The sequence below is a fragment of the Corythoichthys intestinalis genome, chromosome 20 (assembly GCF_030265065.1).
Source record: "Corythoichthys intestinalis isolate RoL2023-P3 chromosome 20, ASM3026506v1, whole genome shotgun sequence".
Lineage (NCBI taxonomy): Eukaryota > Metazoa > Chordata > Actinopteri > Syngnathiformes > Syngnathidae > Corythoichthys > Corythoichthys intestinalis.
Window position 1 is genome coordinate 3,804,186 of NC_080414.1, and position 23,458 is coordinate 3,827,643.

At 38.9% G+C, this 23,458-nt stretch overlaps 1 pseudogene; it reads left to right on the plus strand.

Annotated features, from left to right (window-relative positions):
• Positions 1 to 1,468: 1,468 nt before the first annotated feature.
• On the plus strand, positions 1,469 to 23,009 carry LOC130909019 (armadillo repeat-containing protein 3-like; annotated as a pseudogene).
• Positions 23,010 to 23,458: the final 449 nt, after the last annotated feature.

Consider the following 23,458-nt stretch of genomic DNA (forward strand, 5'->3'; position numbering starts at 1 on the left):
ACCGCTTTTGTTTCAACCCAGCCATAAAAAGAAGCACAGTAATATTATTCAAACTGTCTATCATGTTTAGCTTAGAATCATCAATTGATGTCTAATATTCTGTTTAGAAAAAAAAAAATAAAAAATTATTCACTCGCATTTTTAAACTCTTAAACAAATTACGGCACAATGAAAAAAATGGTGTCTGTAATAAAGTCTGATATCTACCTCATAACGATCACTAAATGGTATTTATTGTTACGGTCGCATTTTCCCCGATGTTAGATGACAATTGATCCAAACAAAGAAAAATTAAAAAAAAACATTTAAAAGGGTAAATATATAAAAAACAAAATCTCAACCACTCCTTAATGTCTGCGATTTCTGCATCGCGACCCTTGTTATATTACCATGTTTCCCCCATAAAATCCTCCAAAAATCCAGCTGTGGCCATTCACAGCTGTGTCTTGACACACAGTGATACATGCGACATGGAGTTTTTGGATCAAAACAAGGCGAGTACGCGATAAGATCTCGTTAAAGTCATGGCGTCTGTAATTCTGCTCTCGCATGCTCTCACCTCCTGATAGGGTTTTGTTGTTTAGAAAAAACAAAAAAAAAACAAACAAAAAAAAAGCCCTCCCGTCCAAAAATTTTCTTTCCCCAGAAAATTGAGATTTTAAGCTTTCCAATGATGCATCACACATGCATATCGGACAATTTTGAAATTTGGCAAAATTGGGGGTCTCCGAGCGGAACTTCAAGTGACCTGAGTGTTTTCTGCCAGATATATAGGAAAGTCAATTTCATGCAATGACACTTTTCGGCCACCAGGGGAGGCCTGGCCTCCCCTTAAAATCCGCTTATGGATTGATATTATTCGGTCCTTCACTTTGTTGACAGTCCCCGATTTGGCCTTTGGAAACCAATGAGCCTACTCATTCAACTTGACGGTCTATGAAACTGAAAAAAGCTTATTAACTGTGAAAACAGTGTTAATAATAGAGTAGATCGGTCTTTGAATTATTCAATTTTGAATTTGCGTTCATTCGGTAAATGAGGTTCAGGACGGTCTGCCACGCTCCTAAAACGGCTCCAACGTAAATCACGAGCTGTGATTGACTGTAGTCGGAATTCCAAATAAATCGTTCAACCTACGTCTCGTTTTTAGTCTTTTAAATGGTCTCATTGACGCGATGACGTCACATACGTCACGCTTATTAGTCATTCTTCAAGCAACGTCGCTGTTGTCATCTGCACAGCACTATTAAAAAAAATGTCGTCATCGTGTAGTCCATTATTTGCCGGAGTATGGCAAAATACACTCTCGTATTACGGAGCTCAGTTTTCAATTCCTCTTCAAGCGTGAATGTTTGTCTTTGCAATAAAATAAAATGCCCCCAAATGCCATTAGTGGTGTGCACTCACGGATTCATAATGTGTTAATGAAGTGGTACAGAGGTGCGGATGCTGTGCAAAGACCTTCGCAATGGACAAAAAAGGTAAAAAAGAAAAGTCCAAGTGCGACCCACCCGCCAACACGGTGAGATCCGCAGAGACCCGTATTCTCAACCGATTAAAAAAAAATACATCGCGTGTTTTGGCCAAACAATACCTGAATTGTCTTACAGTTTGAACCTCTTCACGTTGACATCAAAACAGCAGCAACCGCAGTTCTTCTTCTGAGCTCCCTGGAAGCTGACATTATAGTCATAGCATGTGAAGCACTGTTCGAATTTGCAGGGGAAGGTACACAAAATGATTTGCCTATGCGCAAATAAGTCGCTTTTATTGTATTTTTTTAACAGCACTGTACGTTTCTCTTTTGTCTCCTCCTTCTGTCAGATGGTAACAAGGTTTATTTGATGGAACTAGGAACATTGCAGCCTCTCAGTCAACTTATCACCCACAACAATGAACTGGTCAGACGAAATGCATTTATGGTTTTGGGAACCATGGCTTCCAACAGTATGTTGAAAACTACACATGCACCATCATGAATACTCATACACTACTGGCCAAAAGTATTGGTACCCCTGCAATTCTGTCAGAAAATGCTCAATTTCCCCCAGAAAATGATCGCAATTTCAAATGCTTTGGTAGTAATATCTACATTTATTTCGCTTGCAATGAAAAACACAAAAGAGAATGAAAACAAAAAAAAAATCAATATCATTTTACACAAAACTCCAAAAATGGGCCGGACAAAAGTATTAGCGCCCTATGAAAAATCATGTGATGCTTCTCTAATTTGTGCAATTAACAGCGAAGCACCTGTTACTTACCCGTGGCACATAACAGGTGGTGGCAATAACTAAATCACACTTGCACCCGGGTTAAAATGGATTAAAGTTGACTCAACCTCTGTCTTGAATTGCAGCGGTGCCAATATTTTTGGCCACCAGTGTAGTTATTAGGTGGGTCGTTCCAGAACTGGAAGTCATTTTTAGTTTCCAAATTAATCAAAATAAACCTTTACTTTTTTTGGATCACTTTTCTGTACAATGTTAGCTTTTGGAGTTGTGACATTCACAAACAAATTGAATCTTTTGAACACCTAATTAACATAAACAATTGGAATTCAGCTATTGGCATATGGGTAAAAAAATATATATATATTTAGTAAATATACGCAGAAATATGTATGTGTAATACAGAGGTGGGTAGTAACTTGTGTTGCTAATCTTTACTTTAAAAAAGTAATTAGCTACCGTTACAAATTAGCTCTGAGTTAGCTGCTCAGTTACCTCAATGGAAGAATAAATACCATAATTTTCGGACTATAAGCCGCTACTTTTTCCCTTCATTTTGAATCGTGAGGCTTAATTTGTTGATTTATTTGGGTTAATAGGTAACACTTTATTTGACAGCGGCGTCATAAGACAGTCATAATTATGACATGACACTATCATGGGCATTACTGAATGCTTATGACAGATGTCATTAAGTGTCATCCGGCAAATTATGTCACTAACTCCATTTATGTCCAGCTTGGATCGTTCACATCCATTCAAAAGTGAGATCATTTGCCGGATAACACTAAATGACATCTGTTATAAGCATTCATTGATGCTCATGACTGTCTCATGTCAGAATTATGATTGTCTAATGACAGTCTTATGGCGCCACTGTGAAATAAAGTGTTACCAAATACCATAACTAGCAATTAATGAAACAACTGGAACAGTAGCTGAAGAAATAATTAGCACAGAACATGAATTTTGATTGTTATTTACATCTGTAGCGCTGCAATGCATGCTAGGAGGCATGTTGGACGAAAACAGTGTTGAAAAATAGGCGGCAGTAGAGGTTGACTGTCTCCCCCAAGGGAGCACTGATGGCCAAATGAAGCCATGAAGCTTTGCAGTCAATTGGTTCAAAGCTTCATGGCTTCATAGTTGGTCTTATGACAGTCGTATGATGCAGCTGTCAAACAAAGTGTTACCGGTTAAGATCTTTGGGTGTAAATATCCCATATTACAGTGAGGACAGCTGCAGGTTATTGTCCAGTGCGGCTTATCTTAATGAACAAATGTCGTTTTCGTGTCAAATTTGGTGGGTGGCGGCTAATAGTCAGGTGCGCCTTATAGTGCGAAAATTTAGGTAGTTACTCAGCCAAGTAACTGATGTTACTTTTTCATATTCTACACTTTATTACTAGGGCTGTCACACGATTAAAATTTTTAATCGAATTAATCACAGTTTAAAAATTGATCGCAATTCAAACCATCTATTAAATATGCCATATTTTTCTGTAAATTGTTGGAATGGAATGATAAGACACAAGACTGATATATATATACATTCAACATATGGTACATAAGTATTGCATTTGTTTATTATTAGATAAATGTTATAGAATTTTTATATTAAAACCGCTCTCCTGATGTTTTCGTTTTAATAAAATTTGTAAAATCTTCCAATCAAAAAATAAACTAGTAACTCGCAATTGTTGATGTCAATAATTACACGATGCTCATGGTGCTGAAACCCATAAAATCAGTCACACCCAAGCGCCAGCAGAGGGCGACAAAACACCAAAAAACAAGTAACAAGTGGACATGACACTGTGCTGTCATTTTAATCTGTTTGAGCGGGGCATGTGCGTTAAATGCGTCAAATATTTTAATGTGATTAATTTAAAAAATTACCGCCCATTAACGTGATAATTTTGACAGCCCTAGTTATTACCGTGATTAACTTAAAAAATTAACTACCGCCTGTTAACACGATAATTTTGACAGCCCTAGTTATTACGTGATCCATTCTATAACGTCTTTCACATCAAATATGTTTATAATAGGGCTGTCAAACGATTAAAATTTTTAATCGAGTTAATTACAGCTTAAAAATTAATTAATCATAATTAATCGCAATTCAAAACATCTATAAAATATGCCATATTTTTATGTAAATTATTGTTGGAATGGAAAGATAAGACACAAGATGGATAAATACATTCAACATACGGTACATAAGTACTGTATTTGTTTGTTATAACAATAAATCAAGATGGCATTAACATTCTGTTAAAGCGATCCATGGATAGAAAGACTTGTAGTTCTTAAAAGATAAATGTTAGTACAAGTTATAGAAATTTTATATTAAAACCCCTCTTCATGTTTTCCTTTTATTAAAATTTGTAAAATTTTCAATCAAAAAATGAACTAGTAGCTCGCCATTAACTACAGCATGCTCACTCATGGTACTAACCCATAAAATAAGTTGGACCCAAACGCCAACAGAGGGCGCCAAACACCAAAAAACAAGTAACAAGCGGAGATTACACTGTACTGTCATTTTAGTCAGTTTGAGCGGGGCATGTGCGTGAATTGCGTCAAATATTTTAACGTGATTTAAAAAATTACTGCCCGTTATCACGATAATTTTGACAGCCCTAGTTTATAATAATTTATTGAACTGTCTTTTTCATTCCCACAAAAAACATAGGTCATACTTTTTACATTTAAAAAAAAAAAAAAAAAAAAAATCACCTATATAAGAGTGCAATGGTATACAAACGTTAACTTTCAAATGCTGTTAGAAAAAAAGCCTTTTTGTTTTTCCTGTTGTACTGAACCTGCAACTAACCACCACACCCGTACCGATGTACATACTGAACTGTGACTTGTGTGTATTGTCACACCCCTACTATATATAGTTATATTTTTCAACATGCAGGTGAGGCTCTGAATCTCCTGCCTCTGCTATCTTTGTTCTAGTTATTTTGATTAAAAAAAAAAAAAAAACGTCAAAACAAGTTCATGGATCCGTCATTCAAGAAAAGTTTAGGGCAAGTGACTATTTTTGGGAGTAAAAAAAACAAACTATTATATTGTAGCATCTACAAAGACAACGCCCACCTGGTGATGATAATGCATACTCAAAAGGAAAACAGTCCATTACTTTCAATTGTACACACCTGAATGCCATGGACTGTATGTAAAAAAAAAAGACAAATCATAAAAAAGTTGCCCGAGGGTTTAAGATGACGCTCGGCATGCTAACTGCTAATGCTGATGAGAACGTGAATGCTATGCTAACGCTCCAAGCCACCTAGCATTGCGTTTCTGAACCTTTTGGAACTCCTCACATTTCTGCATATAATCACCATCAAATGTGAGCTGATCTTTGTCAAAATCACACAGATGTAAAAACAGTGCATTAACTAAAACAACCCAAACATTTATAGGTTTTCATATTTTAATGAGGATAGCATGCAAACAATGACAGAAGGGGGAAAAATAAGTGAACCATCTGCCTAAGGTGACTTAAAGAGCAATTGAAACCAATTCTTACCAAACGATTTAAGTCAGGTGTATGCCCAATCACTGATGAGATCAGATCACATTTGGTGGCGATTTTATGCAGAAATGTGAGAAATTCTATGCGGTTCACTTTTTCAAACCACTGTTTTAGATTTTACTTTTGTTGTTGATATTTACCAGAGACGCCAACAGTGGCTCTACCAGTTTCACACAATAATCACATGACTCCATTATACCAAGCTTGATCCCGCCGGCCTGTTCAATCATGTGGTGTCTTGAAAGCACCGTAAAAAATTAAGTATTTGACAAAAAGCGCTGCCGCCAACATGACTCGACAGCACGGATTATAATTCCTTTCCCAGTTTTCATTTGGCACCGACTGACCACAGGAACCCAGAGATATGATCCTTTTAGTTTCATAATAGGAAATATGTTTTCTCCACTAGAGGGCACTCATGCTCTTTGGACAAATAATGCTTCATTTCTGTAGATTTTTTTTCGATTCAATGATTTTTTTTTTTTGTATTTCTTTGGCTGAATGTGGTTATGTAATAAGGTTATAGTACAGTATAATAACAGTAACAGTTCATATAGATAACTGTGCGCTGAGAAAAAAAAACATACCATAGTTTATAAAAAAAAAAAACAACAACAACAACAAACAAACGTCCTAAGCAGCAGTGTTTTTGGCAGCCCTTTCAATTTTTGTTTTAGTCTTTTGGACAATAATACTTATTCGTCTTAGTCATATTTTAGTCATCTCAAAATGTGTTTTCATCTAGTTTTTGTTGACGAAAACTCAAGACTAAATTCATTTAGTTTTAGTCGAATAGTTTGCTAAAAAAAAAAAATGAGTTTAATAAAAATGTCTATAAAATTGTAAAAATTAATTATACCCACCTGGGCACCACGAACTGTTTGTAAAAAAAAGTTTCCAAGAGTTTAAGAGGATGTCCGCCTTTAGCAATAGCCTGATGCTCATGCGAACGTGAATGCTTATTGCTAACGTGAACGAGAATGCTATGCTCACGTGCCAAGATAAGAAGACAAATCTTAGTGTGTGTGTGTGTGTCTCAAAACAAGCAATGGGGAGACTGGAGAAACTCTAGCGGGTGAGTTGGGGGGTGGGTCACATGAGTGACACAACCAGACACTGCTACAATGCAGGCTAACTACACATAAATGTCACACATTGTGAAAATGTGATAGAAACTATGGTTGATTTTTGTCTCGAAAACTGGCATTCATGTTATTATGTTTTATTCTCCCAAGTTTTTTGCTTGTTATCGTCTCGTCATTGTCATGAAAAAAAATTGACGAAATATATTGTATATTGTAATATTTTGAAGTAACGCTACTCTTACTTGAGTCACATTTTTGGCTACTCTACCCACCTCTGTTGAAATATTTAAAATTTGAAAGATGGGACATGAAATTTCCTCCAATACTAGAATGACTTAGTTATTACCTTTAGTTTTATATTTGAGCGTTGTACCTCTACAAAACATTTTTTCAGTTATTGTCTTGCTTAACAAATTAACAAGTTTAATTTTTGCTGTCGCTCAAAGGTGTTGTTGGGAACGTCTTACAACAAATGGATCTAATTCTACCAATTGTTGAAAAACTCTCCCTTGATGGTTAGTTGGCTGAAATATAACATAGATAAAGTACATGATAATTTATTCTCTACACAAGTTTCATCATTCATATTGTACATTTTCTTCTTAAAAGATCCTGTTATTCAAGAGTACGGAACCCTATGCCTAGCTTATCTATCCCTGGCTCCCAACTGCAAGGTTCAGATCTTTGACAACAAAGGCATGCAAGCCTTAATCAAGCTACTTGCCAGTCCAGAACCTGATGTTCAGAAGAACTCCCTGGAGACAATCTTCAACTTAATTCAGGTGAGTACCAATACCTTACACGCACAAGTACATGTGTGTACACGTACATGCAGTACAAGTGCACATAGTTGTGTTTTAAGTTCACGCAAACACACGTACTTAAAGGACGAATACACGCAAGGAAACGTTAAGTACATGCAGTTGTTGTAAAATTAACCAACGTTGAGTATAACTAAGTACACTTTCTTGGATTATAAAATAATTTTAGTTCAAATCCATCCATCCATTATCTATCGCTTAATCCAGGGTCGGGTCGTGGGGGCAACAGCTTTAGCAGGGAAGTCTAGACTTCTCTCCCCAGCCCCTTCCACCAACTCATCTGGCAGGATCCCAAGGCGTTCCTATGCCAGCCAAGAGACTGTCCAGCGTGTTCTGGTTCGTCCCCAGGACCTCCCGTCGGTGGGACATGCCCGGAACACCTCTCTAGAGAGGTATCCAACCCAGATGCCCGAGCCACCTCAGCTGGCTCCTCCCAATGTGGAAGAGTAGTGGCTCAACCCTGAGTACCTCTTGGATGACCTTATTTTCAAGAGAGCCTAGACACCCTGCGGAGGAAACTCCTTTTGGCCGCTTGTATCCAGGATCTTATTCTTTCGGTCACCACCCACAGCTCGTGACCATAGGTGAGGGATGTAGATCGACTGGTAAATCGAGTGACCTTTTGGATCAGCTCCTTCATCCACACAGTGGACAGGTACACTCGTACAGAGTCCGCATCACTGCAGACGCTGCACCGACCCACCGATCGATCTCTCACTCCCTCCTGTCCTCACTCGTGAACAAGACCCCAAGATACTTGAACTCCTCCACTTGGGGCAGGATCTCATCCCCGACCCGGAGCGCTACCCTTTTCCAATTGAGGACCACGGTCTCTGATTTGGAGGTGCTGATCTTCATCCCGACCTCATCGTATTCGGCTGCGAACTGCTCCAGCGAGAGTTGGAGATCGCGGCTTGATCAAGCCAACAGTCCCACATCATCTGCAAAAAGCAGAGATGCAATGCTGAGGCCACCAAACCGGACTCCCTCCTGTCCATAAAAGTTATGAACAGAATCGGTGACAAAGGGCATCCTTGGCAGAATCCAACCCTCACTGGGAACGAATTTGATTTACTGCCGGCAATGCGGACCAAACTCCAACACCGGTAGTACAGGGACCGAACAGCCCAAACTAAGGGACTCAGTACCCCGTAGCACCCCCAAATCCACAAACACATGTAGAGCAGTTGTGCAAACTCCGATGTACCCTCGAGGACCCTCCCAAAGGTATAGAGCAGGTCCACGGTTCCACAAGTACAAGTTTACGACGTATATGCATATCCTGTAGTTGGTGGATTACAATGGATGTCCCACACTCAACTAAACACAGAATCGACTTCAAATGGGGAAAATATTGAGAACCATGTTAGAAGTATTTCCCAAAAATATGTTTCTTTGACACAGATTCTGATCAAAACTTATGGACAGAATTTCTGAAGCCGAAGCGTTGAGGGGGTCCGGTTTGGTGGCCTCAACATTGCATCTTGGCTTTTTGCAGATGGTGTGGTGCTATTGGCTTCATCAAACAGTGATCTCCAACTCTGACTGGAGTAGTTCGCAGTAAAGTATGAAGCGGTCGGGATGAAGATCAGCACCTCTAAATCAGAGACCGTGGTCCTCAGTTGGAAAATCTGGCGTGCCCTCTGTGGGTCGGGGACAAGATCCTGCCCCAAGGGGAGGAGTTCAAGCGTCTTTGGGTCTACGAGTGTAGGAGGGAGCGAGAAATCGACAGGCGGATCGGTGCAGCGTCTGCAGTAATGCGGACTCTGCACCGGTCCGTTGTGGTGAAGTTGTAGCTGAGCTAAAAGGCGAACCTCTCGGTTTACCAGTCGAGCTACGTTGCTACCCTCACCTATGGTCACGAGCTGTTGTTCATGACTGAAAGAATAAGATCCTGGATACAAGCGGCCTAAATGAATTTTCTCTGCAGGGTGTCCGGGCTCTCCCTAAGAGATAGGGTGAGAAGCTCGGTCAATCCGGGAGGGACTCAATGTCAAGCTGCTACTCCTCCGCCTTGAGAGGAGCCAGCTGAGGTAGCTAGGGTATTGTTTCGGATGCCTCCAGGACGTCTCCCTGGAGAGGTGTTCCTGGCATGTACCACCGACGGGAGGCCCCGGGATGGATGGATGGATGGATGGATGGATGGATGGATGGATGGATGGATGGATGGATGGATGGATGGATGGATGGATGGATGGATGGATGGATGGATGGATGGATGGATGGATGGATGGATGGATGGATGGATGGATGGATGGATGGATGGATGGATGGATGGATCTTTGTCTTCTGATAGATTGGAGCCTTTTAATGAATAATTGAAGTGCAAATTTTACATATAGTAGTTCCTTTGAAATCTTCTAATTTTTGGATATTTAGATTAGCATGTTCCAGGATATTCTTTGATATTTTATTTGTGGCGTCCATTTCTTCTTTTTCCCTCTGGTCCTCTGTGTCAATGAAGAACAGCCAATTCTGCCCATCTGTTGTCGAGTTCGGTGGGATCCCTTTCATTCTGGAGCAGCTTAATTCGGACTTTTCAGTCATTCAGCAGTTGGCTATCAAAATTTTGCAGAAAGTTACTGTTGACCGAGAGTCATTCAGCACAATAAGGAAGGAGCAAGCACTGGAAAAGGTCTTTGATGTCATCAGAAACGCGGTTGGTATTTTGTTATCCTCTCTTACATCGAAAAAAAACCAAGTGAGATCTTGGCTTGAAATGCTTTGCTCTTGATGTATTTTTCTTACAGGATTTCAATGACCTCCATGTTCAGGCTTTGCAGGTTATTTGCAATTGTGTGAGCGATAGTGAAAATTTCCAGGTGATCAATAACGCAGGAGGACTAACTGTACTGTTGGAGATTGTCCTCACTCCCGAACTGCTTGAAAGCGATAAACTTGAACCACAACCTGTTACATGTAATCGTAATGAAGTCAAGTCCACTGCTGTCCAATGCATCTCCATAGCTGCTCAGAACGGTAAGCATAGAACAATACATTAACGCATGTATGCTTGTATGTTTGTGTTAAACCATGCATATACGTGTGCAGCTGACAATCACAAAGTTCTCCATGAGTTAAAAGTTGAGGAAATTCTGATAGATCTTCTCTCTGGGAACAGCGATTGCGTGAAAACATTTGCTTGCCAAGCATTGGTCGGCATGAGCACCTATGCCTCCAGTAAAGAGCTCATTGGGGAAATCGGTAAGACATCATTAAAGGGAACCTCAGAGTTAAAGACATCTAGGCTCTAATAAGACACAATTTTTCTCTTTTACTAGATATGTTGTTAGAAACATGAAAAAAAAATCTATAATTAGAACGTTTTGACCTACGGCGGACGTCATGTTTTACGTGGAATGCAAGCTGGGGGGATTTCTCGGTTTGGCTGGACTGGGAGAATAGCTATGCAAGCGAAGCTAGTATGACGACTGGCATGATTTTTTTACATTTTGCTGTACAATTCTGCCTCATCAGCAGTGTCTTTAAACCGATCCTAGGCGGCTTGCCGAGATATTGACTTGCTGCTGTTTGACAGTTTGTATATCCCTTGGTTTGGCTGGACTAGTAGAATAGCTGTGCTAGCTAGCAAGCGAAGCTGGTATGACATCTGGCATGATTTTGTTACATTCTGCTGCTGGTCAGATTGTTTGGTTACAGAACCATGGGAGGAGGTCCCAACGTCGTACCCGCATCCAATTCCAGCTCATCAGCAGTGTCTTCAAACAGATCCTAGGCGGCTTGACGAGATATTGTTGCTTGCTGCTATTTGACAGTTTGTATATCCTTTGGTTTGGCTGGACTACTAGAATAGCTGTGCTAGCTAGCAAGCCAAGCTAGTATGACAACAGGCATGGTGTTGTCACATTCTGCTGCTGGTCAGTTTGTTTCGTTACAGAACTGTGGGAGGAGTTCCCAACGTCGTACCTGCTTCCAAATCCAACTCATCAGCTCATCCAGATCATCAGTCTTTAAACCGATCCTAGGCGGCTTGCCGAGATATTGACTTGCGGCTATGTGACACAGTTTGTATGTCCCTTCGTTGTTAGTTGCATCATTGCCTTTTTTTTTTTTTTTGTCTCCCTTTCACCGTGGTTTTCCCCTGTGTTTTTTTTTTTTCAATTGATCCCGACTTATTGTCACGGACCCTTTCTGTGTAATACTTTTCGCAATCACGTGTTTTATGTGTGTTCAATAAACCCTTTTACGGAGTCCCTATGCTATAATCCCGATGAGGTCACTACCCAGAGTGCATTGCGTCTTCAACATGAAGGAATCTGACCTTCTAGCCAGACTGTCGGAATTGCGCCAACCGACCACGGGGCTCGCGCTGGCGCTACTCCAACGACCCGGGCCGGTGGGATGCTGACATCCCAGCCAAAAGGCCAAACTCCGCGCATTCACCTTAGTCTTAACCCTTTGTACTGACTACATTTTGAAAGCTGGAAAAAGGCTTCGAAGCACAAGTTGACAATTTATTCAGGTCGACAGCGATCAAACGGCAAGGCGAAATTGAAATTGACTCGGGCGGGGAGGCAAGGTCACCCTACCACACGTCAACAAAAGGTTCCCAAGAAAAAAATGACAACGCTTAGTTAAACATTCAGTCTTCTGAAGGCTCTCGCTAGGCGAGCCGTGCGCAGGAAGAAGGGTGTGTTTGGGCGTTGTTTATGACTATTGTCCGTTTGTGGATTGGACAGGAGGATTCGGGAGTTACTGTCCGGGCAACGGGGGTTGTGGATTTTGCCACCTCAGCGTCAAAGGGGCTCTTGGAGTCTTGTCAGTCGTGTTATCAGTTGGATATCGGGTGTTCTCCGGTGTTCCTTGTGTTGGGACAGGGCGTCCCGCCATTTGTTCTGGACTGTCTTGGAGAACTGTTTGCCGAGTTGGTGGTGCAGACGTGGGCTTGTCAGCGTCAATCTTCCGTGCTAAGAAGTTGTCATGTATCTCCTATGCCATATATTCTGCTTGTTTTCCTTAAACTATGGTAGAAATGCTATTTATTTTGTATTGGGTGTGTTAGAGTGATACAAACAGCCAAACAGTAAATACCAGAAAAGATACTATTCCCTGATTTGTTAAGTGTGTTAAAGTAATACAAACAATCGATCGGTAAATACGAGAAAAGGTAATCGCTCCTTCAAACAACATTTGCGACCAACTAATTTTTCAAATTTTTTAAAAACGAAAACATTAAGAGGAGTTTGAATATGAACATTTGTCTTTTAAGAACTACAAGTCTTTCTGTCCGTGGTTCCCTTTAACGTTCCCATTTTAATTAACAGGAATATTTATTATATATATTTTTCGTGTGATTTAGGTGGTTTCGCTGCTTTATTATCTGCACTGGGGAGTCGGAATTTAATGGTAAGACAGGAAGCAATCCAGGCCATTGGCAGCCTTACGGCAGGACACAACCAAAATACTATGTAAGAGACAACATGGCATGGTTTATTAATGGTACATTTTAGAGGAAAATGTAAGTTTGTTAACGAATTTGACTTTTTTTTGTGGCCATCTTTAGGATAATATATGAAGAAGGTGGACATGTTGTGCTTACCCAGCGTCTCAGTGACAGCTGCCCCAAAATAGTGGCCAGTGCTGCAGCCTTACTTTGCAGAATCATGGTTGAGGATGAAATTCGATGTGATATTATATCTGTGGGGGCTATAACAGCATTGGTGGGACCCTTAAAATCCACTGACGCACAGGTCTTGATCAATGCTACAACGTGCCTCTATGAACTGGTGTTGGATGAGTATGCTAGGGCAGAGGTTGGTGCTTACTCTCTTATATAGTTGATAAATCAGAATTATGACAGGAAAACACCGTTTTTCCTATTGTCATGATCATTTTCTATTGTTTTGCATGACATTTATTTGGATTTTGATGCAAGGCTTGTTTGCAAATTTCAATTTTGATTTTCCAATGCATTGCATTTGGCAGAGGTGGGTAGAGTAGCCAAAAAGTAGGTGTAGCGTTCCTTCAAAATAATAGTACTGAACTACAAGTAAAAGTAGTCATCCAAAAAATGTACTGAAGTAAAAACGTATTTTGTGCAAAGAATACTCTAGTAATGACTAACATTGTGAGTAACTGCTTACGATGTTTGATTTTTTAAAACAATGCTTTTTTTTTCTCTGTACAAAGTTACCTATTTCAGCTGTTATTATATTTAACCGCCCATTAAATAACCACAATTAGCCAGAGAAATTAAAAAAAACAACAACAACAACCAAATTAATAAATTCCTGAGAGAAAACAAAAAATTACAGAAATTAAGCATCATTTTTCCAAATAGCATGAGTGCCCTCTAGCGGAGAAAATAGTTCCTTGTTCAAATAGTTGAATAGTGAATACAGTGATCCCTCGTTTCTTGTGGTTAATGGGGACCGCTTCCCTCCCCCGTGATAATCAAAGATAGAGGTGGTGCTTATTTACATTTAAAAAAAAAATATATATATATATATATATATACATATACATATATATTATATATTGGGTGTGTGTTCAATGTATTTATTTAAATTTAGAAGCGGAAAGAGATACATATGAGACATGTTCTTTAAATTTAATCTAAAAAATATATATATTTAAATAAATGGTTTTTAAGAACTTCAAATGGAATAATTAGGATAAGTTTTAAACATGTTACTGTCCCACTGAACTATTTTTAATCAAGAATAGAATAGAATAGCCTTTTATTGTCATTATACAGTTAGACAAATTGTGGAGCATCTCCCTTTGCAGTGCAGGACAAGTAGAAATCTCAAAAGTGACTTGCAAGAAAAAAAGTATAAAATGTGTATGAGATAGTCCTATGTTCAGGCAGTGCAAATAATTGAAGTAGCAGCAGTTGACAGTGAAGGCTTTGAATATTGCACGATAATATTGCACGTAGATAAGTATTGTACATAGAATATGTGTGAATAGAAGTAGCAGCAGTTGACAGTGAGGCACTGAGTATTGCACAAAGTATTCTACATAGTATATTGCATGTAAATGAATAATGTAGAAAAATACTTGTCTTGATTAAATGCTTCATTGAGTGAGTCAACTAACGTGGCTCAAGTTGCCACAGCAAGTTTTTAACGAGCTAAACGATGACTGACAAATGCGGCGCAACCCAAGTGCACTGCTTGACCAAGAAAAGCAGTAGGAAGGATAGTGAGACAGCTCTATGACCGATCGGATCTGGACAGCTCTATGAAATAAATATTTTTTTTTTTTTTAAATTGAAAAGAACAAAATCTGAAATGGACTGAGGGCGTAAAGTTTGAAGTGCGAAGTAGCGAGGGATCACTGTAGTTCCTTTATAGCTCCTTTTATGAAATTAAAAGGATCATATCTCCGGTTTTCTGTGGTCAATTGGCGCCAAATAAAACTTGGAGAGATTAAAATCCGCGCTTTTGAGTCATGTTGAGGGCAGTGCTCTATGTCAAATACCTTATTTTTTACAGTGCTTTAAAGACGCCACGTGATTGAACAGGCCGGCGTGCTAATAGAACGGCAAGCTTGAGTCTAATTGGTATAATGGAGCCATGTGATTACTGTTGGGACATGTCATTGGTGAAACTGGGAGAGCTACTGTTGGCATCGCTGGTAAAAAAAAAAAAAAAAAAAAAAAGTAAAATCTCAAAATCTAACTACTAGTGTAGTGGAGTAGCGTTTCTTCACAAATCTATTCATGTAAAAAAATATGGCTGAGTAAAACTACTCTGAGAAGTAAATTTTTCTCAAAAAGTTACTCAAGTAAATGTAACTGAGTAAATGTAATGCGTTACTACCCACCTCTGGCATTTGCTTTATATTGTTTTTAAAATATATATTATTGATTTACTGACTTGGCGCAGAGGAGGCAGCTAATAGCTAAGTATTTTGTATCGTAGCTGCAGAGAGCTGGTGGCCTTGAACCACTCGTAAGTTTGCTTCGTTCCAGCCACACGGAGGTGTTACGCTCCACATGCATGGCAATCAGCGTTTGTGCAAAGGATGAGACCGTATCTTTGGAGATGTGCAAATATGGGTGAGATTTTCAAACAAACCTATATTAAGTTTTTTTATTAACTGCAAAAAATGAGGGATCACTGCAGATATTAAGGAATAAATTGACAGTGGTGGATGAAGTAATCATGATGGCGGTTTGCAAGCAAAACTATAAGGAGGAATACCACCCTTTACCGTACAAGAATGTGGTGATTTTTATTGGTCAATATCATGTCCACCTGCCTAATCTTGCTTGAACTCGTGTTGCTGCCTCTAGTGCTCAGTTAAGGTATACTGTGCTGGCCAAAAGTATTGGCACCCCTACAATTCTGTCAGATAATGCTTAGTTTCTCAGAGAAAATGATTGCAATTACAAATGCTTTGGTAGTAATATCTTCATTTATTTTGCTTGCAATGAAAAAACAAAAAAGAATGGGAAAAAAATATATAAATATATTTTAGGGCTGTCAAATGATTAACATTTTTAATCGAGTTAATTACAGCTTAAAAATTAATTAATCGTAATTAATCGCAATTCAAACCATCTATAAAATATGCCATATTTTTCTGTAAATTATTGTTGGAATGGAAAGACCAGACAAGACGGATATATACATTCAACATACGGTCAGAAGTACTGTATTTGTTTATTATAACAATAAATCAACAAGATGGCATTAGCATTATTAACATTCTGTTAAAGCGATCCATGGATAGAAAGACTTGTAGTTCTTAAAAGATAAATGTTAGTACAAGTTAGAGAAATTTTATATTAGAACCCCTCTTAATGTTTTCGTTTTGATAAAATTTGTGAAATTTTCAATCAAAAATTAAACTAGTAGCTCGCCATTGTTGATGTCAGTAATTACACAATGCTCATGGTGCTGAAACCCATAAAATCAGTCGCACCCAATCACCAGCAGAGGGCGACAAAACACCAAAAAACACAAGTAACAAGTGGACATGACACTGTGCTGTCATTTTAATTTGTTTACCCCGGGGGCATGTGCGTTAAATGCGTCAGATATTTTAACGTGATTAATTGAAAAAAATTACCGCCCGTTAACGCAATAATGACAGCCCCAATATACAGTATATATGTTTATCATTTCACACAAAACTCCAAAAATGGGCCCGACTAAAGTATTGCCACACTCAGCCTAATACTTGGTAGCACAATCTTTAGACAAAATAACTGAACAACCGCTTCCGGTATCCATCAATGAGTTTCTTACTTTGCTCTGCTGGAATTTTAAATTCTTCTTCTTTGGAATGGAATTCCAACTGTTTCAAGTCCATGAGATTTGAAGGGTGCCTTCTCCAAACTGCAATTTTCAGATCTCTCCAGGTCTGGACTCATTGCTGGCCACTTCAGATGTCTACAGTGCTTTCTCTCAAACCGTTTTCTAGTGCTTTTTGAAGTGTGTTTTGGGTCATTGTCCTGCTGGACGACCCTTGACCTCTGAGGGAGACTCAGCTTTCTCACACTGGGCCCTACATTATGCTGCAAAATTTGTTGGTAGTCTTCAGACTTCATAATGCCATGCACACGGTCAAGCAGTCCAGTGCCAGAAGTAGCAAAGCAAACATCAGGAAACCTCCGGGACTGTTGTTTTCTTTAAAGGCCTCTTTTTTTTTTTCATGTAAACTCTATGTTGATGCTTTTTCCCCCAAAAGCTACTTCGTCTCATCTGACCAGAGAACATTCTTTCAAAATGTTTTTTGTTTTCTCAGGTAAGTTTTGGCAAATTCTAGCCTGGCTTGTCTCTGGGTCAGAGGTGAGGTTTTCCTGGGTATGCTACCATAGAGTCCCCAGACGCCGACAGATAATACAGGTTGACACTGTTGTACCCTTGAACTGCAGGACTTGAACTTGTTTGGATGTTAGTCGAGGTTCTTTATCCACCATCCGCACAGTCTTTCATTGAAATCTTTCATCAATTTCTCTTTTCCGTCCACATTTAGGGAGGTTAGCCATAGCCACAGTGCTATGGGCTTTATACTTATTGATGACACTGCGCACGGTAGACGCAGGAACATTCAGGTCTTTGGAGATGGACTTGTAGCCTTGAGATTGCCCATGCACCCTCACAATTTTGCTTCTCAAGTCCTCAGTTCTTTGGTCTTCTTTCTTTTCTCCATGCACAATGTGGAACACACAAGGACACAGGTTTGATTCAACTTTAATCCATTTTAACTGGCTGCAAATGTGATTTAGTGTTTCGTCCTCAAACAGTTCTTTGATCTTTTTTTCCATGCACAATGTGGTACACACAAGGACTATGGACAGAGGTTGAGTCAACTTTAATACATTTTAACTGGCTGCAAGTGTGATTTAGCTATTGCTGGCACAGTCCTCAAACAGTTCTTTGGTCTTCTTTCTTTTCTCAATGCTCAATGTGGTACACGCAAGGACACAGGACAGAGGTTGAGTCAACTTTAATCCATTTTAACTGGCTGCAAGTGTGATTTAGTTATTGCCGGCACAGTCCTCAAACAGTTCTTTGGTCTTCTTTCTTTTCTCCATACACAATGTGGTACACACAAGGACACAGGGCAGAGGTTGAGTGAACTTTAATACATTTTAACTGGCTGCAAGTGTGATTTAGTTATTGCCGGCACAGTCCTCAAACAGTTCTTTGGTCTTCTTTTTTTTTCCATGCACAATGTGGCACACACAAGGACACAGGACAGAGGTTGAGTAAACGTTAATCCATTTTAACTGTCTGCAAGTGTGATTTAGTTATTGCCACCACCTGTTATGTGCCACAGGTAAGTAACGGGTGCTGTTAATTACACAAATTGGAGAAGCATCACGTGATTTTTCAAAGGGTGCCAATACTTTTGTCCGGCCCATTTTTTGTGTAAAATGATAATGATTTTTTCCCCCCCATTCTCTTTTGTATTTTATCATTGCAAGCAAAATAAATGGAGATATTACTACCTAAGCATTTGTAGTTGCAATCATTTTCTGGGAGAAATTGAGCCTTATGTGACAGAATTGCAGGGGTGCCAATACTTTTGGCCAGCGCTGTAGTTGCACAGGGTTTATGGATTGCGCCGGTGGCATAATAACGAAACTATCCATTTGCAATAAGAAAAAATGGAAACATACACAAGTAACGTGCGGAAATGTGAAAAAACAGTGGAGTAAAAATGACAGATACCTGCTTTAAAATATAGTGACGTAATAGTAAAAAGTACAACTTCATATTTGTACTCATGTAAAGTACAGATACACAGAAATGTACTTAAGGACATTCCACCACTGTAAATTGATAACATTTTATGGGACAATTAGGACTTACAGTAAGTCGTAAATGTAGTTCAGTTTTTTTTGAAATTATGTAGGTCACAACTATGGATGAGAAAAGAGAATATGAATTCTTACATTGTCCATGTTCTTCATATTTTAGTGCCTTGGACCTGCTTTATGAAATCAACCAGGCAGACAATAGCAATAGCAGGTTCAGTGAGTTTGCCCTCGACAGTATTCTGCAATCCTGCCTGTCCCTCAAATATGCCTTGACAGATCATTTGGCTGCAACCGACATCATAACTGATGGCTTCTATGATGCTGGGAAGGTATGTGCATTGTGTTTGAAAATAGCCCCATTTGATAAGTTGGAACTTGACTACCTCTATCTTTCAGTCGTGTTTCAAAGATAAAGTTTTTACTTTAACGGAACTTTCCATGGAGCCAGTGAACCAACGACTACCCATCATAGTTGTCAGTGCAGGAATTGAGTAGGTGTACATTTCCTTTTCTCTTATAAGGGGAACACCCCATAGGGAAAAGATATGTATAAAATTTTAAAGTTCATACATATTTTATTATACAGAACTTGTATGTAAAGCATGTGACACTCAAACGACATATTGTATATGATCCTTAGTAAATTGGTACAATATGAAACTTGTATATTTTGGGAACTTAAAGAATAGATGACAGCAATTGCACATACAATATCCTGAGACTATCACACGTCTGATGGGATTCACACATGACTGGGTGCAATTACACACTTGAGTAGAGAAACTGTCGGTGCCAGGATTAGCGATCAGGCAGCATAGAATAGGATGTTAACACATCCACACATACAAGTGATTCACATTATATTGGGTTCTACATCTCACATTGCTGACTTGTGTACGCTCCACCCCACCTAATCACCTCTCTAACACTATCCCCCCTTTTTGTCCTCGGTCGACATGTCCCGCACATGGTGTCAACCGGAAATACCATTAGCCAACAATACCACAACTATAATCATAATTAGCATAAGCGTTGAATTTTCAGTGGTATGAAAAAGTATCGGAACCTTTTGGAATTCCTCACATTTCTGCTTAAAATCACACAGATGTAAAAACAGTGTCTGCTTTAATTAAAACCACCCAAACATTTATAGTTTTTCATATTTTAATAAGGATAGCATGCAAATAATGACAGAATGGGGGAAAAATAAGTGAAACCTCTGCCTAAGGAGACTTAAGGAGCAATTGAAATCAAGTTTTACCAAACAATTTAAGCAAGGTATGTGCCCAATCACTGACGAGTGGTTTAAAGCTGCCCTGCCCCACTATAAAACACACACCGGGTAAGAAGCATTGTCTGATTTGCATCATAGCTCGGTCAAAAGAGCTGTCTGAAGACCTGCGATCAAGGATTGTTGATTTGTATAAAACTGGGAAAAGATACAAAGCCATCACTATAGGTCAGTATGTTCATCAATCGACAGAGAAGTTGTCTACAAATGAAGAGTTTGGCACTGTTGCTTCTCTCCCAAGGAGTGGCCATCCACCAAAGATGACGTCAAGAGGTCAGCGCAGAATACTCAGAGGAAAAAAGAACCCTAGAGTGTCTGCTAAAGACTTACAAAAATCACTGGCACAGTCCAATATCTCAACTATACTCTATGTAAAACTATGGCCAAGAATTGTGTTCATGGGAGGACTCCACAGAGGAAGCCACTGTTGTTTAAAAAAACATTATTGCTTGTTTAATATTTGCAAAAAGCCACTTGGACACTCCACAGAAGTTTTGGCAAAATATTTTGCGGACTGATGAAACCACAGTTGAATTGTTTGGGAGTAACACACAACGTCATGTGTGGAGGAAAAATGGAACTGCTCACCAACGTCAACACCTCATCCCCACTGTGAAGCATGGTGAATGGAGCATCATGATTTGGGGCTGATTTGCTACCTCAGGTCCTGGATAAATTGCAATCTTTAATGGAAGAATGAATTCAAATGTATATCAGGATGTTGAAGCTAAAAAGAAGATGGATGCTGCAGCACGACAATGATCCAAAGCACAAAAGTAAATCAACATCAGATTGGTTTCAGAAGAAAAAAATACATGTTCTGGATTGGCCAAGTCAAAGTCTAGACTTGAACCCCATTAAGATGCTGTGGCATGAGCTAAAGACAGGGATTCATGCCAGACATCCCAGGAATCTGACTGAACTACAGCAGTTTTGTAGAGAAGAATGAGCCAAGATTAGTCCTGATTGATGTGCCAGACTGATCTGCAGCTACAGGAAGCATCTGGTTGAACTTATTATGTCCAAAGGGAGGGCCACAAAATATTAAATGTGATGGTTCACTTACTTACTTTCCCCCTTCTGTCATTGTTTGCATACTATCCTCATTAAAATATGAAAACCTATGAATGTTTGGATGGTTTTAGTTAAAGCAGACACTTTTCATCTGTGTGATTTTGACAAAAAATTTGATTTTATGCAGAATTGTGAGAAAATTTAAAATGGGTCAGATACTTTTTCATACCACTGTATACACGTACATATATTTGTATATGAAGTAGGGCTGTCAAAATTATCGCGTTAACGAGCGGTAATTAATTTTTTGAATTAATCACGTTAAAATATTTGACGCAATGAACACAAATGCCCCGCTCAAACAGATTAAAATGACAGCACAGTGCAATGCTAACTTGTTACTTGTGTTTTTTGGAGTTTTGTCGCCCTCTGCTGGCGATTGGATGCGACTGATTTTATGGGCTGAAGCACCCATGAGCATTGTGTAATTATTAACATCAACAATTGCGAACTACTAGTTTATTTTTAAAATTTTATTAAAACGAAAACATTAAGAGGGTTTTAATATCAAATTTCTATAACTTGTACTAACATTTATCTTTTAAGGACTACAAGTCTTTCTATCCATGGATCGCTTTAACAGAATGTTAATAATGTCAATGCCATCTTGTTGATTTATTGTTACAATAAACAAATACAGTACTTATGTACCGTATGTTGAATGTATATATCCGTATTGAGTCATATATTTCCATTCCAACAATAATTTACAGAAAAATATGGCATATTTTAAAGATGGTTTGAATTGCAATTACTTTTTAAGTTGTAATTAACTTAATTAAAAATTTTAATCGTTTGACAGCCCTAATAATTTTACATGTATTTTACTTTTTCACCACATAATTTTTACTCGTTTCATACTCAAATCCTTTATTTTGTATGAAAAGAATGCAAAATTGGCCACTTTCAAGAGTAAATCATAGTCTGAGACTTATAAACATTTATTTCTGTAATAGATATAAATATTTATGTTTTCTCTATTTCTTTTCCATATGGTAGTCAATATTCATTGTGTATGTTTTCTTTAGGGTGATTTTACACAAAAAAAGTCTGGAGGAAGGGCAACAAACCGAACGATTTTGGAAGGTGATGAATGACGTAGATCTGAGGTTTTTAGTTAAAGAGGTCAAAGAATCCATTGGCGTTTTGAATGATGAACAGGAACAGTACGTTGCCTTGGCCAGGTAACCACCGAGTCTATTTTTAAAACTTTTTTTGTTGATTAGTATTATATTAAAGCAATTATTTTCAATCTTTTGGATGCCAAACAGGCGAGTAAGCACCGTCATGGGTGGAGCAATTGAGAAAGAAGACTTACACTCTTTTGGATGGTTATTGCACATCTGCCTGCTCAGATGTAAAATGCAGTGTAATGTGATCCCTATAGGCGTGATCAGCAAAGGATTCTACTGTCACAGAGCTCTTCTTTTCAAGGTTAAGCACCGTCTACACTCACCTAATCTGTCAGTCTTCACACATTTACATGTATCCTCTTTGCACAGTACTTGGCAGATTGCATTGGCTTGAGTTGTACTCTGGTGCGAGGCGAATACAATAGAGCTTGGAATGAAGTACTACTGTGCATGGAAGATTCGGCTAGTAATGGACATTCTTCTCAACAGCCACTTTGCTATATTGTGGACCTCATGCATCAGCCTGGGAGATTCCTGAGAACTCATAGCCCTGCGGCATTCCGATATCACAGTATATAGCGGAAATAATTTTTAGAAGTACTCTAGCTCATTGAATTAGCTTTTGTTTGTGTGCATGTGTAGTCAAACTCAAAGGTGGGTAGACTAGCATTACTGCAGAATAACCCCTAGCAAAAAGTATGCAATCGCCATTTTATCATGTCATCAGATCAGATCATCATCAGACAAAAAGCTTGAAAAAAAATAATGAATTAGTTCAAAAGTGCAACTCTTAAGCATTCAGAAACACTAAAAGAAATGAATAAAATCATTGTGGCGGTCAGTAAATGTTACTTTTATAGAGCAAGTGAGTTTACAAAGCAGCATCATTACCTTGTCCAATGCAGATTCTTGACTCTTGACAAGGTGATGATGCTGGAACTTTTGTTTGGTGCTGTTCCAGTGAGATTTACAAAGATGACTACCTGAAGAAAACATCAAAATTCCCCTCAGTCCTTGATGATATGGGG